We start from the raw sequence: 6,538 nt of genomic DNA on the forward strand, positions 1-6,538 counted from the left end.
CCAAGCTTCCCAGGAGACCGGAAGCTCAAACAGGATCCCATTCAGTGCAAATTGGGGGTAGTTGCAATGCCATTCTGTTGATCAGGCAAAAGGTCCTTCAACTATAAAGATCATCAATGAGAAAACAGGGATAAACTTAGAGGATCTAATGCATGGCATACCATTCATTCACTGTCAAACATTACAAAAAACATACAAACAACAGAAGACAAAATAGATGACTGAGACTGTCTAAAAATTAGAAACTTATGTGTATCGAAAGTTCACCAAAAGAATAAAAAGGAAACCCAGACTGGAGGAAAAAAATTGCAACAAACAAGGTACTAATGTCTAAAATTTATAGAAAACTACAGCTCTACAAGAAAAAGACAAGCAAAAATAATGTGCCCAATTTAAAAATGAGCACAGGACATGAACAGACCCTTCACCAAGGAAGACATTCAGGCAGCCAAAAAATGTATTAAGAAATGTTCACAATCACTAGCCATTAGAGAAATGCAAATCAAAACAACACTGAGATAATCATCTCATACCAGTTCTTTGGTCTCAGAATCACAAAAATTGATGTTCACATGTTCCATGAGGTCATTGGACTAATTGATTCCAAGCCTCTTTAATTCTTATCACTCTTCTTTCTTCTGCACATGGAGAGCTTTCAAGATCCTAGACACTACTCATCCACTACCAACCACTCTGAAAAGAGTTTCCTGAAGTATGGAACAAAACTCAAAATTAGTTAATAAAAAAAGAAAATGGGTTTGCTGGTCAGAAAAAGAAACTGAGACTATGGCCTTCGACCACACTTCAGGTCTGGAAAGGAACCTGTGGTTCAATTTTAAGCCAAGCAATAAGTAAGTTTATATCGTTGTTGTTGTTAAATGCTGTCGAGTCCATTCCAATCCACAGTGACCCTGTACAGGGGTTCCAAGAAGCGGCTGGTGAGCTTGAACGACTGATCTTGCGGTTCAAACCAACTTTGCAGTCCAGAGAATTAAGATAGGTTTATAGGAGGGGACAAAAACACTATAGAATGGCCAATCATTCCAAATCAAAAGGGCAACATTTTCCTAAGGACAAAGTTGAGAAGGGATAAAAAGGTAGGTAACATGCGAAAAGGAACCACAGGGAGGAAGCCAGATAGTTGTTGTTGCATGGAGGGGATTATAAATATGGAGAAGAAACAAAATGTATAAAAATTTGAATGTAAACCTGATGATCTTGTCTGTAAACCTTTATTCAATTCACAAGAAAAAGTTAATAAAAAAAAAAAAGTGGTAAGAATTTCACACATAAGAAAGGATTCAAAACCATTATCATCTAAAGCTGATCTTGGCCAACTTTTCCATCAATTCTAAACTATTGAAATGTATTTTCCGATATGCGGAATCTCAAAGCTTTCCTTCAATGTATTTTGGCTACAATTTAGTTTCCTTACACAAGTCAATGTCCCCTAAAGGAAATAGCCAACTGGTATCTCAAATATACATTCCCAATGATTTTTAAATGTGTGAATAAGGATTCCAAGACATTACAATTTGTGTACGGGTGATTTCTACTAATACTTTTTTTCAGTATCAATTTCTATTTTTAATCCAAGATTCTCTTCTCTTGCATTATACTGCGAATATTAGTACTTTTATGAAAAAGATGCTCTGCTCTGCTTATTAAAAATGAATATTAAATTCATCCTGAAACACCACTTCTCAACTATCAGTTGAGAATCTGGAAGTTCGTGGACATATTCTACTTCTCAGAAACCTATGTAGGATGGCTATAGAAGGTAGTGAGAGTTTATGCCAATGGGGGAAGAACAGCTCAGAAAAGGAGAATGAAAACAGGCTACACAACTCTCAAGAATGCACTCAATATAATAACTAAATTGTACGTGCAAAAATTGTTAGTGTATGATCTCAACCACAAAAATAAAATAAATTCTATTTAAATTTTAAACCAAATAAAAAGAAGGGGTAGAATGGAGGGGAGTAAGAGCTCTATATATTCCTCTGGTAGGATCGCCAGGAGAGCTTGTGAAGTTGAGAGAGCTAGACACAAAACAATGTTCACAAAATGCTCCATTTAATCTAAGTTGTTGATACGTTCCTTCAAGTCAGTAGGTTTGAAATGCCAACTTAGTGGTTCAAAGTCCAGGGGGCTAATATGAAAACATAAGCACAGTTTATATTTTTCAAAAGCAATGACAGATTAACAACAAAATATAAAGGATTACCTCATAGGAAGAGAAGAAACCCTGAAGAGGGGCAAGAAAGTAAGTTTAAGACTTTTCTGAAAGCATCTTGTAGAGTTTTGACTTTGGGAAATATATGTTTTACATAATTTCGTAAAAATCAAAAATTTTTTAAAGATTCCTGAAATCTGTTGGAATTGTTATAGATTTCAAAATGTAAGAGATATATCAATCAATTGTAATTAATATATGGACTTCACATACACCATAATTAAAATAAATCAACTATAAAAAAAGATGTTTATGAACCATAGGTGGAATCCTGAACCCCATCCAGAATCTTCTGAGGTGGGAAATTTCCACTTGAAAGGACAAGCAGACCAGCCTGGAGTGGCTAGAAGAACAGAAGATATTTCTTGAAAGAAAGACTGGCACAAGAAAAACAAAAACAAGAACGGCAGGCCAACTGACTGCTACAAGAACAAGCAAGTTTTTCACCCAGGAGCCATCAAGGCAAGTTTGCCCTTAGGGCAAACCCCCTTCCAAGACTAAGGCTCAAGGGGAATACAGGAGCAGGCATGTGGTCTGACTGGTGACCATGTTGATCACCAATAAGGGGAAGTAGGGGAAAAACAATAATGAAACTGTGAGCTAAGTCCGACCACATTCAATAGACTCCTGTTAACCTGGATTGGGACCTGGCTGGCCAGCAGTATGAGGAGACCTGGGGACTCCTGGGCCCAGGGGCAGGGACAAGGCCACAGAGGACTAGAGCGGAGAGTGAAGCATCCAGCTGATATGAAGTGAGGGGAGATGCACAAGAACACCCATACTTGCAGATAGTACCCACTTGACCTGGCTTCAATAGCTGGATGATCAGAACTCGACTAGAAGAAGAAAGAAGAGGGGTAAAAAAAAAGGGTAACCGGCTACAATTTGATGAACTTGACCTATACTTACGGATGCTGTAGTTCAAAAGAGGGAACAAATCTTTACAGCGAGGATCATTCCCACTCCTGAGGTACACAAGGTTGACAGAGATGGGCAACTTAAGATATTGGCTACCCAAAAAAAAAAGGGGGGGGGGGACCTACAAATGTAAGAAGTGACTAACTTACAAGCTTTTAAGAGGGAGCCTAGTTCCAGAGGGTGCGGGGGAAGGTAGAATTTCCAATGAGTGGTTTCCAATCTGCCTGGGCGAGATTGATGAATGGAGATGAGGACAAGACTCTTGTGGTACAATAGTGAATAATTGTTATCAGGACTAACTATGAGGGTTGAAAATGTACAGGTAGACGTTTTGTAACAAAAGGAAGGGAGTGGCTGACTTTGCAGTCCAGGAGAGGAGGTCCCTGGGACCATCAAGGGAAGGGAGCAGAGTGCGGGACCCTACCCAGAGAAGCAGTGACATCAGAGATGGAGGCAGAGATGATGACTTGGAGAGATGGGTTGGTTGAGGATTCTGGACTCAGGGAGGGAAAGGGGTTGTGTGCTGGTGGCTGGGAGGCAGGCTTGGAAGGTGTACCCTTTGGCTGTTTGATGATGCAAGGAGGGGACTGTAATTATTGCAATGAAACAAAATAAGATAAGATGAATATAAAGCTAATGTTCTTCCATGTAAACTATAAACACATGCTTCACAATAAAAAATTTTTTAAAAAAAAGCATATTGACCTAGATGGAGGATATATCGAGAAACCAAAATGTCATTATTTTGGTATTTTACTTTGTTAAATGTTTCTGTGATTTTGTAGTAAAAAAAAATAATAATCTTTATGAGACATAATATATGTACCCTGCATAAAAAAATAAAAGAATTACTATGATCTGAGGTAGCATAATGGCATTATGGTTCTATTTTCTTCTAAAATCCTTACCTCTTAGAGGAAAGAACTTTTTGAAAACTCCTCTATTTATAGATAAATTAAATAATTGGGTTGGAAGGCACACAGAAAAAAGGTACAAATAAAGGAAAATGGGCCATATGCAGGATAACTATTGAAGCTGGGTAAAGGATCTGTTGTTACTGTGAAGTGCCCTTGAGTGGGTACAACTCATAGCGATCCTGTAATGGGTTCCCAAGGAGTGACTGGAGAGTTTGATCCACCGACCCTGCAGTTTGAAAGACCTTGTAGTCCGGCACATTATCCTGCAGCACCACATAGGGGTTTATTATACTATTCTCTCTACTTTGTTTTTGTTTAGTGCTGTGGAGCCGATTTTGACCCATAGCGACCCTGTGAGTATAGGGTTTCCGAGGAGCAGCTGGTGAGCTTGAACCACCAACCTTGTAGTTCAAACAGCCCCTTAACCCACAGCGTCACACCGGGGCTCTAGTCAATTTTAAATGCTCCATAATAAATAAAGTACAACGTCTATCTAAATAAAAAAGGAGTCTCTTTAATATTCAAGTATTAATTATACATCTTTTCAGAACTGTTTTTGTTAAATGTTACAAGTTAAAAAAAAAAAAAAAAGTAGTTGAAAATAGCAGCTCATAGTAAAAGTTCAGTAATGGTCCACTATTATTATATCCAACTTTCTTCCTAATTATTAAGTGTCCAACTTAGAGGAATTTTCTTTTAATACAGAGTTAGGTCAAAAAGTAGTAATACTAGCATTCTAGTTCATGTATGCATGGTTTTAGTCCAAACAAAATGTGTTTAAACATGTCTGTAAACAATAGATGGCTGCAGAAAAGTTCTCTCAGGAATACACTTGTGGTGCTGTAGGATACGCACTGGAGAGAAAGGTCAATTTGAACCACAAGGTCGACAGTTCAAACCCACCAGCTGCTATATAGGTTCGCTATGAGTCGAAACTGTTTCAACTGCACTTAATAACAAGTCTCCTTTGTTGTTGTTAAGTGCTGTTAAGTCAATTCTGACCCATAGCAACGCTGTATAGGGTTTCTAAGGAGCAGCTGGTGAGCTTGAACTGCCTACCTTAGAGTTCAAAAGGCTCCTCAGTCTGGCACATTAACCCACAGTGCCATACCAAGATTCCAACAAGTCTCCAATACAATGTCTTAAAAAAAAAAAAAGTCCCTAAAAACGGAGGTTTCCGAGGGGAGGGGATCTGCTGGGTCAGTTAAATTCAGGGAGAGATGTCAGCTAGAAGGTTATGGCCACTGTTTTGATAGATGTTCTCAAAGGGCTCAGGTCAATCACAGGGGCTTATTAGGAAGAAATTTTAAGAAAACTGTATCGGTGAGAAAAAGTTATACAAAAAACTTTAAAAAAACAGAAACAGAAAAGTTGAGCCAAAGATGTTTTCCCATCACGACCATGAACCTATTCATTCATTCTTTGAAGTGTAAGGGCTGTTCTACAAGAATTTCAGACAGCCCTGATCTTTCCCCTTCAGACTTTTTTGTTCCCTAAAATCAAACAATTAAAAAGAGCACAATGTATGTCCTCAAGGATGCCCAAACTGCTGTGTTAACAATTAAATCGAAGAGCACAGGATTATTTGTGGAGGGTTAAAGAGATGAAACATCTCCTTCAAAAGTGTTGGTGGTTGTTATCCATGGAGTCGGTTCCAACTTAAAGCGACATAGGGTTTCCGACAACTCATAGGGTTTCTGAGGCTGTAAATCTTTAAGGGATCAGAATCCCTATCTTTCTCCAGCCAAACAGATGGTAGTTTCGAACTGCTAATCTTGAGGTTAGCAGCTGACTCGTAACCACTACGCTACCAGAGATCCTTTCACAAGTGAATAGATGGAGGATATTTTGGAAAACAATAGTTTCACATTTTGGTATTTTTGTCTAATAAAGGTTTGTATGATTTTGTAGCAGTATTTTTTACTTATACTGTTGGGGCACCTAATGTAATTGAAATCCCAGCCTACTGTATTATCCAGACACCGTTAATTCAGTCCACTGCCAAAATACCTTCCAAGTTAAATTTTTCAGTATTCTATCTCACGAAACACCTGCCTTACACTGTTTCCTACATATATCACACACATTCATATCTCTAAGCCTTGATCATACTGTTGAGTATCTCTAGAATGATAAACAAACAAGGAATGAGACAGCTTCATACTCCTATGAACTAGGTACTTGGTGGAAATTTTATATTTTATCAATCTCATCTAGGCTTCACAGGGAGACACAAAGGTTTCCCAAAGAACTTTCAATACTGTCAAACTCCATTGCCTATTAAGACATGCCTCTTACTAAGCCCTTCCCCCATGGTGACATATTGCTCCCACTATTGTTGTTGTTGTTGTTAAGTGCCTTCGAGTCGGAGGCGACCCATAGCGACCCTGTACAGGGTTTCCGAGGGTATAAATCCTTACGGGAGTAGAAAGCCTCATCTTTCTCCCGCGGAGCGGCTGGTAGTTTC

General features: G+C 38.6%; 1 protein-coding gene across 1 annotated transcript in view; it reads right to left on the reverse strand.

The window, feature by feature from the left end:
* The window catches only part of AUH (AU RNA binding protein/enoyl-CoA hydratase), a 279,519-nt gene that overhangs the window by 271,841 nt on the left and 1,140 nt on the right, over positions 1-6,538 (reverse strand). The window lies entirely within an intron of this gene.

The sequence above is a fragment of the Chrysochloris asiatica genome, unplaced genomic scaffold (assembly GCF_000296735.1).
Source record: "Chrysochloris asiatica unplaced genomic scaffold, ChrAsi1.0 scaffold00343, whole genome shotgun sequence".
NCBI lineage: Eukaryota > Metazoa > Chordata > Mammalia > Afrosoricida > Chrysochloridae > Chrysochloris > Chrysochloris asiatica.